At 37.7% G+C, this 10,813-nt stretch overlaps 1 long non-coding RNA gene across 1 annotated transcript in view; it reads left to right on the plus strand.

Annotated features, from left to right (window-relative positions):
* LOC307191926 overlaps positions 1–7,858 on the plus strand; it is a 131,566-nt gene extending 123,708 nt beyond the window's left edge. The window contains exon 5 of the long non-coding RNA XR_013829901.1: positions 5,843–7,858. This is a non-coding gene — a long non-coding RNA (uncharacterized lncRNA). The remainder of the gene's footprint in view (positions 1–5,842) is intronic.
* Positions 7,859–10,813: the final 2,955 nt, after the last annotated feature.

Here is a 10,813-nt window from a genome sequence, read left to right on the forward strand (position 1 = left end):
ATGATTTTCAATATATGCAAGTAAATACAGAAAAAAATAGATGTGTGTGCCTTTGTTTTTCCTAATTTTGTCCACTGATAGGGCCTCAAAGCAATGACACCCTCTAAAGGTAGAAAGTTTTTCCTTCTTCCCTTCTAGGTTCTTTGGCTGGTCTAATAATTAAATAATGTAAAACAGATTAGCGGGAGAAAAACAAATTTAATTTTCTACGTGCAGGATCCGCAAGGATATGAAACTCAAGAGCAAGTAGGGCAATTGCGACTTCTATGCCATCCTGAGCTGAGGAATGGGATAGGGGTCTGGAGCTTCAAAGGGGAGGAGGGCAACTTATAGGAAGATAAGAAGAGCAGATGTTCGTTCTCTCATACAGGTAAATCTTCCAGATAAAAAATTTGTCTCTGGTAATAGCTCTCTTTCTGGTCCAAGTACCCCCAATGGCTATACCCTTGGGTTATAGATCATCCAAGTAAATAATCATCTGTGAGAAGATCTTAAACTCCATTAATTAAAGCCAACTAACATTAAGCCAACCCTATAGGTCAAGTAATAGTTGTGATTGATATTTGTGTATTTAATATGCACATGTGTGTAACTTTTACTTTGTTCCACAGTTCTAGTATTAATTTGTTTAATCTACCTAACAAACCTATGAGTTAGATATGATTATTTTCCTCATTCTACAGATGAGGAATTGCAGCATGGAGAGGTTAAGATAGGTTAAGTAACTTCCCCAAGGTCACACAGCTGATATGAGGCAGAGCCAGGATTCACATGTAGACAGTCTAGCTTCCGTTGCCAAGTATATCATTCTACTGCTATGCATTTCTTAACGTAAATTGCTAAGTAGCAGAAACATTGCAGACTCCATACAACAAAACAATTCTTCCTAAGGCTTCCTTTCCTCTGCCAGGAACAATGGACTTCAAGAACAATACATTTAGTCCTTCCGCTGTTCAACTTTTCAAGTGTAAATTGAGCCTTTCTGTGCTGTTTTTTCTGTTTCTATAAAAGCCTCTCGACCATCCCTTCTCTGTACACTTCTATCTCATTAGCCCCCTCCTTCAAAGACAGATTTCCTGCAAGTCCATTTAACAGTCATAACCTCACTTTTCATCCTCTCATCAATTCACTGCATTACAGGATTCCACGTCGATGACTCTTCTTACACTCATCTCTAAAACATTACTGAAAATTTAAAAGGTCAAACCTCTTGGGCTCATCCAGTTTAACCTCTCTTCAGCTTTTGACTTTGTTGAAAATACGTTCTTTTCAAAGTTCCCTTTTCTACTTATTCTTGCTTCTTTTCCCAAATGCTTCTTGATGAGTTAAGGATTTGTATATCCCAGGCTTCTGTCCTTAGTGCCATAGTTTCAACTGTCATATATATAATAAGACTTCTAACTCTATAACTCCAATGTCAGCATCTCTTCTGGTTCTGGTGCAGTCCTAAAGATCAAACTGCCTAATAAATATCTGTTCCTGCTGTCTCATAGGCCTTGAAGTTTGCATGTGAAAATCCAAATTTTTTTTTTTTTTTTTTTTTTGTGGTACGCGGGCCTCTCACTGTTGTGGCCTCTCCCATTGCGGAGCACAGCCTCCGGACGCGCAGGCTCAGCGGCCATGGCTCACGGGCCCAGCCCCTCCGCGGCATGTGGGATCTTCCCAGACCGGGGCACGAACCCGTGTCCCCTGCATCGGCAGGCGGACTCTCAATCACTGCGCCACCAGGGAAGCCCGAAAATCCAAATTTTACCTCCTATCTTCAGTGATGAAATGTGTGCAGCTATGGCCCACACCCAGGCCCTCATGATCTCTGGCATGTTATACTACAATATCCTCTTCTCTTTGCCTCCAAAAGCACATATTTCCCACAAAAACACAGAAAATGCAAATTCACTACACTGAAAATTAAGAATGACATTGAAGTTATTGTCAGAACTTGGTAGGATTTTTTTTTTTAACTAGTTACAACTTGATTGAATAGGAATGAAAATCCACGCACTCTTCCATCCATACTTTGTATCCAGAACAGAGAAAACCTGGCCATGTAAATGCACTCTTCAACATCCCTTTGCCACTGTTTGGCTCTTAAATAAGAAAAGGGACTGTTCTAAACAGGAAACTTGGCAGCCTTTCTTCTATTGCCCGATGGAGGTTTCTGCGGGCAGTTAGAGGGCTGGTCATCATTCGTACATCACTCTTTCTCTTTCCAGAAAACAGCTGGGCCGGAAGCATGTGGTAATTGAAGTGGCACACTGCCGCCCAAGAGGCTGCTCTGTAAGTGGTACATACTGAGGGTGAGATTTTCATGTATTGTGCTGTCATGGTATCATGGCACTGGGACACCTGTATAGCAAATGGTCTCAAGTAGTAAATGAGAGCTTTGTAGACACTGGAAATTGAAACTGCTTACATCTATGTATTTGTTTACCTAAGACAGGAATCCAAACAGCACTACATTGAATCCAGTGGAGGTGAGGAAAATTAAAAGACATAATAGAGAAATAAAAAGGGCAAAGGAAAATGCCCCCAAACAAGGAAGTGAAAACAAAATCAAACATTAGAGAAACAGCAATTCCCAGGAAATAATTATTCCAAAATTCAAAATAACATTTAGAAAATGTGTTGATTCTCATCAGTTAAGAACCAAGGAACTTTTTATTAAACAAAGGGAAGGGAAAGCTAAATGGATAAGAAAATGAGTTATAAAGAAGAATGACAAGATAAATAAACCCATAATAGCAGAATTTTAAAGCCTATATCAGAGGCCTATAGGTTAGAATTGACAAAGTACAGTAAAAGAATAAGATCTAAAGGGCTCTCCTAGAATGCAGAGGGAAAAAATAAAATTAATGAGAGAAAACATAATAGATGAGAAAAACAGAAAATGAAAGTGCAACTTAAGCATTATTGGTATGTGTAAAGAAGACATTTTGAGCAATAGGAAAGGAATAGGAAAATATAGCTCGAACACATTTTTCTGAAGTTAAAAAAGTTGAATATCAAAAAGGCCAAACACATTCTAGACAATTTCACCAAAAAGCATCCTGGCACATCTGATCAAAACTGTTTAAGGTAGGGACTTCCCTGATGGTGCAGTGGCTAAGAATCCACCTGCCAATGCAGGGGACACAGGTTTGATCCCTGGTGCAGGACGATCCCACATGCCATGGAGCAACTGAGCCTGTGCACCACAACTACTGAGCCTACGCTCTAGAGCCTGCGTGCCACAACTACTGAGCCCAAGAGCTGCAATTATTGAAGCCCACATGCCTAGAGCCCATGCTCTGCAACAAGAGAAGCCACTGCAGTGATAAGCCCGTGCACTGCAACGAAGAGTAGCCCCCGCTTGCTGCAACTAGAGAAAGCCTGTGTGCAGCAGTGAAGACCCAATGCAGCCAAAAATTTAAAAATAAATAAAATTAATTAATTTTAAAAAAAGAATTAAAAAATGTTTAAGGTAAAAGAAATTTAGAATCAATCACTAACTGAGACAACACCCATACTCTTTTCTTTTCCCAAAATACATTTCTTAAGTCAATGGAGATGCATCTATATAGATCTTCAAGGTTTATATCTTAATTTATTTGTGCCCAAGTTGTCTTTCATAAGTAAAAGAAACAGATAATCTTTGATATGAGAGCTGTGAAAGTACACTACCTCATGGTCTTTTAAAAGGTTTCTAAAGGCTTTTTCCAGTCATGTAACACCAAAATGCAGATCTTAAAATGTGGATAAAGTAACTCGAAAAAGATTTTGCATTGAGACTATTGCTGGTAAAGATAATAGCATAATTATTCAGCCAGCTAGATGGATAATACACAGACAGCAATAAACAGACAGTAATAAGAAATCATAGAAAATGTAACGCATCAACAAAATGACAGAAGAGACATCAGATATCAGTTTTATGGCCCTTTCAGTCTATTCCTTACTGCCCTCAAGAGGTCTGCATAGGAAACCCAGAGAACGTGTTGTATTTCTGTCAATACACCCTGTCTTCTCTCAATACTACCAGGCTCACCATTGCAAACTCACTAAAAGACCAACCCCAGAAGTCTCTAATTTATACTTATATCCATGTCCGCCATCGATACCACCACCATACCACCTATACCACCATATAGGATTAACTATATCATGTCTTATTTTCCTATTCACTTTAGCCACCACATGAAACCCAGACTTCCCAGATTATCCCATTATTAGAAAAGGAATACCCGAGCAGACAAAACACTGACCTTATACGCTCCAAGGGAAGCTTGACCCTGCCACCCCCATCCTGTGTAGTGATTTTCAACCTTATCAGATCCAATGTCCTTCTTCTATAACAAACATTTTGTAGTGCTTGCTTTACTCTCCTGAAATGAAGTTTATAGGCAATATAACCTATGTGCACACATAATTAAAAACAATCATACTGGGGTAATATATAGAAAAATATATAAGGGTGATTATTTGTAATATAATATACGTGTGCTGTTGGTGTTCAGGCATGGCAACACTAGAGGGTTAGAAGCTTACAGTGATGGATGGAATCATCAGAATGTGATGGCTGAAAAGGCAGACTGACACAGATGTGTTTTATTGCAACTCATAAGTAGAGTAGTAGCGTGGTTGGGGATGTGATTTTTCTAAAATATTGAACAATGGCTGGTAAACTTCCCAACAAAATAGGATACAATCTTCCTTCAAGTTAAATGGTATTTCCCATTCCTAGAAAATTTACCGTTAATTAAAATTTTTGTAGAAAATCTTTATATTTCTATGCAAAGTGGAGATAAGTTCTAGGTGGACACAATCAAGAGCAGATTTTTCATCTACATTAAAGTTCAGTAGGATATTCCAGGTCTGTGAGTTGGTGTGTGATAAAGAACTTTTTTTTTGGACTCTACCATTCATTGCAGGATACCTAGCAATTTTAGCACCATTCCATTAATTGTAAGTGATACCACCCCAATCATGGTAACAACAAAATAATACCCACAAATTTCCAAAATACCCGCTTGGGGGGCAGTACTGCCTTTGTTGAGAAACTTTGTTAAACTAAGATTAGCCTGAGAAGTTTATTACACCCAGGAAAGACTATGGTAAGCTCTAACTTTACCTCTACCTGCCAGTGCATGCAAACATATCAATACTAATGCAAAGCAGTTTGAAATGTTCCAAGAAAAAAATTAACCATCTGAACTGTTTGTTCTCTGACTTTTATTATGTTTAAACTCAATTTTCAGAATTGGTTCTTTGTTTTGAAGTTGGAAAAGACTTCTGCATTAAAAATGATTACCCTTAAATTCTCAAAAAGCTGAACATCATCAAAATTTTGTAACAGTTATAATGGAATTTGTTCTGACATTTGTAAGGGAAAGAAAAATTATTTTTCTGGTAAATGTGGCACCTTTGGTTTATAATACTAAATCATTTTAAGTATATGAGTTTTAAATTATGTAAAATAATAGAACAATTCTTTGATAATCTAAAAGATTCCGTAATTTTAAGAGCAAGTAAAAAATATTAGTATATGTAAAATATTATGGAATGTAAGTGCTAAATGAAGTGAGTAATCAGAATGGAGTATAATTAATTGGAGAGACATTTTTGTGTAGGAGATTCTAAAACTAGACTGGTAAGTATACAATGTTAGAAAAGATAGGATTGTATTTGAAGCAAGCTCATGGAACGTGAAAAGACATAAATGTAGAAAACAGTTAATGAGGTGACAAGTTGCGGAATGAAACAATGCTTTAATTACTAAAAATCTAAAAAGTTGGTGGAATTCAATTATATCTTCTTTTAAAAAGGTTGATTTCTCCTTTACATTGATATTTTTCATTTATTTTAGCCAGGCATCAATAAATCAGAGTCTTGGAGACTGGTTCAAGATGGCGGAGTAGAAGGACATGCACTCACTCCCTCTTGTGAGAGCACCGGAATCACAACTAACTGCTAAACAATCATTGATGGGAAGATACTGGAACTCACCAGAAAAGATACCCCACGTCCAAAGACAAAGGAGCACCCACAATGAGACGGTAGGATGGGCGCAATCACAATAAAATCAAATCCCATAACTGCTGGGTGGGTGACTCACATACTGGAGAACACTTATACTGCAGAAGTCCACCCACTGGAGTGAAGGTTCTGAGCCCCATATCAGGCTTCCCAACCTGGGGGTCCGGCAACAGGAGAAGGAATTCCCAGAGAATCAGACTTTGAAGGCTAGCGAGATTTGATTGCAGGACTTTGACAGGACTGGGAGAAACAGAGACTCCACTCTTGGGGGGCACACACAAAGTAGTGTGTGCATCAGGACTCAGGGGAAGGAGCAGTGACCCCATAGGAGACCAAACCACACCTACCTGCTAGTGTTGGAGGGTCTCCTGCAGAGGCAGGGGGTGGCTGTGGCTCACCATGAGGACAAGGCCACTGGCAGCAAAAGTTCTGAGAAGTACTCCTTGGCATGAGCCCTCCCAGAGTCCACCATTAGCACCACCAAAGAGCCAGGTAGCCTCTAGTGTTGGGTCACCTCAGGGCAAACAACCAACAGGGAGGGAACCCAGCCCCATCCATCTGCAGACAAGCGGATTAAAGTTTTACTGAGCTCTGCCCACCAGAGCAACAGCCAGCTCTACCCACCACCAGTCCCTCCCATCAGGAAACTTGCACAAGCCTCTTAGATAGACTCATCCATCAGAGGGCAGACAGCAGAAGCAAGAAGAACTACAATCCTGCAGCCTGTGGAACAAAAACCACATTCACAAAAAGATAGACAAGATGAAAGGCAGAGGGCTATGTACCAGATGAAGGAACAAGATAAAACCCCAGAAAAACAACTAAATGAAGTGGAGATAAGCAACCTTCCAGAAAAAGAATTCAGAGTAATGATAGTGAAGATGATCCAGGACCTCAGAAAAAGAATGGAGGCAAAGATGGAGAAGATGCAAGAAATGTTTAAAAAGGACCTAGAAGAATTAAAGAAGAAACACCTAGAAGAATTAAAGAAGAGACATCTAGAAGAATTAAAGAACAAACACACAGAGATGAACAATACAATAACTGAAATGAAAAATACACTAGAATGAATCAATAGCAGAAAAACTGAGGCAGAAGAACAGATAAGTGACCTGGAAGATAGAATGGTGGAATTCACTTCTGTGGAACAGAATAAAGAAAAAAGAATGAAAAAAAATGAAGACAGCCTAAGAGACCTCTGGGGAAACATTAAATGCAACAATATTCGCATTATAGGGGTCCCAGAAGGAGAAGAGAGACAGAAAGGACCCAAGAAAACATTTGAAGAGATTATAGTTAAAAACTTCCCTAACATGGGAAAGGAAATAGCCACCCAAGTCCAGGAAGCACAGAGAGTCCCAGGCAGGATAAACATAAGGAGAAACATGCTGAGACACATGGTGATCAAACTGACAAAAATTAAACACAAAGAAAAATTATTGAAAGCAACAAGGGAAAAATGACAAATAATATACAAGGGAACTCCCATAAGGTTAACAGCTGATTTCTCAGCAGAAACTCTACAAGCCAGAAGGGAGGGGCATGATATATTTAAAGTGATGAAAGGGAAGAAACTACAACCAAGATTACTCTACCCAGCAAGGATATCATTCAGATTCGACGGAGAAATCAAAAGCTTTACAGACAAGCAAAAGCTAGGAGAATTCAGCACCACCAAACCAGCTCTACAACAAATGCTAAATGAACTTTTCTAAGTGGGAAGTACAGAGAAGAAAAGGACCTACAAAAACAAACCCATAACAATTAAGAAAATGGTAATAGGAACATGCATATCGATAATTACCTTAAACATGAATGGATTAAACGCTCCCACCAAAAGACACAGGCTTGCTGAATGGATATGAAAACAAGACCCATATATATGCTGTCTACAAGAGACCCACTTCAGACCTAGGGACACATACAGACTGAAAGTGAGGGGATGGAAAAATATATTCCATGCAAATGGAAATCAAAAGAAAGCTGGAGTAGCAATACTCATATCAGATAAAATAGACTTTAAAATAAAGAATGTCACAAGAGACAAGGCAGGACACTACATAGTGATCAAGGGATCAATCCAAGAAGAAGATATAACAATTATATATGCACCCAACATAGGAGGACCTCAATACATAAGGCAACTGTTAACAGTTCTAAAAGAGGAAATCGACAGTAACACAATAATAGTGGGTTCTTTAACACCTCACTTACACCAATGGACAGATCATCCAAACAGAAAATTAATAAGGAAACACAAGCTTTAAATGACACAATAGACCAGATAGGTTTAATTGATATTTATAGGACATTCCATCCCAAAACAGCAGATTACACTTTCTTCTCAAGTGCACACAGAACATTCTCCAGGGTAGATCACATTTTGGGTCACAAATCAAGCCTCAGTAAATTTAAGAAATTGAAATCATATCAAGCATCTTTTCTGACCACAACACTATGAGATTAGAAATTAATTACAGGGAATAAAACATAAAAAACACAAACACATGGAGGCTAATCAAAGTGTTACTAAACCAAGAGATCACTGAAGAAATCAAAGAGGAAATCAAAAAATACCTAGAGACAAATTACAACAAAAACACAACCATCCAAAACCTATGGGATGCAGTAAAAGCAGTTCTAAGAGGGACGTTTATAGCAATACAAGCCTACCTCAAGAAACAGAAAAATCTCAAATAAACAATCTAACCTTACACCTAAAGGAACTAGAGAAACAAGCACAAACAAAATCCAAAGTTAGTAGAAGGAAAGAAATCATAAAGATCAGAGAAAAAATAAATGAAATAGAAACAAAGAAAACGATAGCAAAGATCAATAAAACTAAAAGCTGGTTCTTTGAGAAGATAAACAAAATTGATAAACCATTAGCCGGACTCATCAAGAAAAAGAGGGAGAGGACTCAAATCAATAAAATTAGAATTGAAAAAGGAGAAGTTACAAAAAACACCACAGAAATGCAAAGCATCCTAAGAGACTACTACTAGCAACTCTGTGCCAATAAAATGGACAACCTGGAAGAAATGGACAAATTCTTAGAAAGGTATAACCTTCCAAGACTGAACCAGGAAGAAATAGAAATATGAAGAGACGAATCACAAGTAATGAAATTGAAACTGTGATTAAAAATCTTCCAACAAACAAAAGTACAGGACCAGATGCCTTCACAGGTGAATTCTATCAAACATTTAGGGAAGAGCTAACACCCATCCTTCTCAAACTCTTCCAAAAAATTGCGGAGGAAGGAACACTCCCAAACTCATTCTATGAGACCACCATTACCCTGATACCAAAACCAGACAAAGATACTACAAAAAAAGAAAATTACAAACCGATATCACTGATGAATATAGATGCAAAAATCCTCAACAAAATACTAGCAAACAGAATCCAACAACTCATTAAAAGGATCATACACCATGATCAAGTGGGATTTATCCCAGGGATGCAAGGATTCTTCAATATATGCAAATCAATCAATGTGATACACCATATTAACAAATTGAAGAATAAAAACCATATTATCATCTAAATAGGTGCAGAAAAAGCTTTTGACAAAATTCAACACCATTTGTGATAAAAACTCTCCAGAAAATGGGTATAGAGGGAAGTTAACTCAACATAATAAAGGCCATATAGGACAAACCCACAGCAACCAGCATTCTCAATGGTGAAAAACTGAAAGCATTTCCTCTAAGATTAAGAACAAGACAAGGATGTCCACTCTCGCCACTATTATTCAACATAGTTTTGGAAGTCCTAGCCACAGCAATCAGAGAAGAAAAGGAAATAAAAGTAATACAAATTGGAAAAGAAGAAGTAAAGCTGTCACTGTTTGCAGATAACATGATACTATACATAGAGAATCCTAAAGATGCCACCAGAAAACTACTAGAGGTAATCAATGAATTTGGTAAAGTTGCAGGATACATAATTAGTGCACAGAAATCTCTGGCATTCCTATACACTAATGATGAAAAATTAAGGAAACACTCCCATTTACTATTGCAACAAAAAGAATAAAATACCTAGGAATAAACCTATCTAGGGAGACGAAAGATGTAGAGCACAAAGATATGTATGCAGAAAACTATAAGACACTGATGAAAGAAATTAAAGATGATACTAACATATGGAGAGAAATACCATGTTCTTGGATTGGAAGAGTCAATATGGTGAAAATGACTATACTACCCAAAGCAATCTACAGATTCATTGCAATCCCTATCAAATTATCAATGACATTTTTACAGAACTAGAACAAAAAAAATCTTAAAATCTGTATGGAGACACAAAAGACCTTGAATATCCAAAGCAATCTTGAGGGAAAAAAAAAGGAGCTGGAAGAATCAGACTCCCTGACTTCAGACTATACTACAAAGCTACAGTAATCAAGACAATATGGTAATGGCACAAAAACAGAAATATAGATAAATGGAACAGGATAGAAAGCCCAGAGATAAACCCACACACCTATGGTCAACTAACCTATGACAAAGGAGGCAAGGATATACAATGGAGAAAAGATAGTCTCTTCAATAAGTGGTGCTGGGAAAACTGGACAGCTACATGTAAAAGAATGAAATTAGAACACTCTCCAACACCAAACACAAAAATAAACTCAAAATGAATTAAAGACCTAAATGTAAGGCCAGACACTATACAACTCTTAGAGGAAAACATAGGCAGAACACTATATGTCATAAATCACAGCAAGATTCTTTTTGACCCACCTCCTAGAGAAATGGAAATAAAAACAAAAATAAACAAATGGGACCTAATG

This window comes from Stenella coeruleoalba, assembly GCF_951394435.1.
Source record: "Stenella coeruleoalba genome assembly, chromosome: 9".
NCBI classification, from domain to species: Eukaryota; Metazoa; Chordata; class Mammalia; order Artiodactyla; family Delphinidae; genus Stenella; species Stenella coeruleoalba.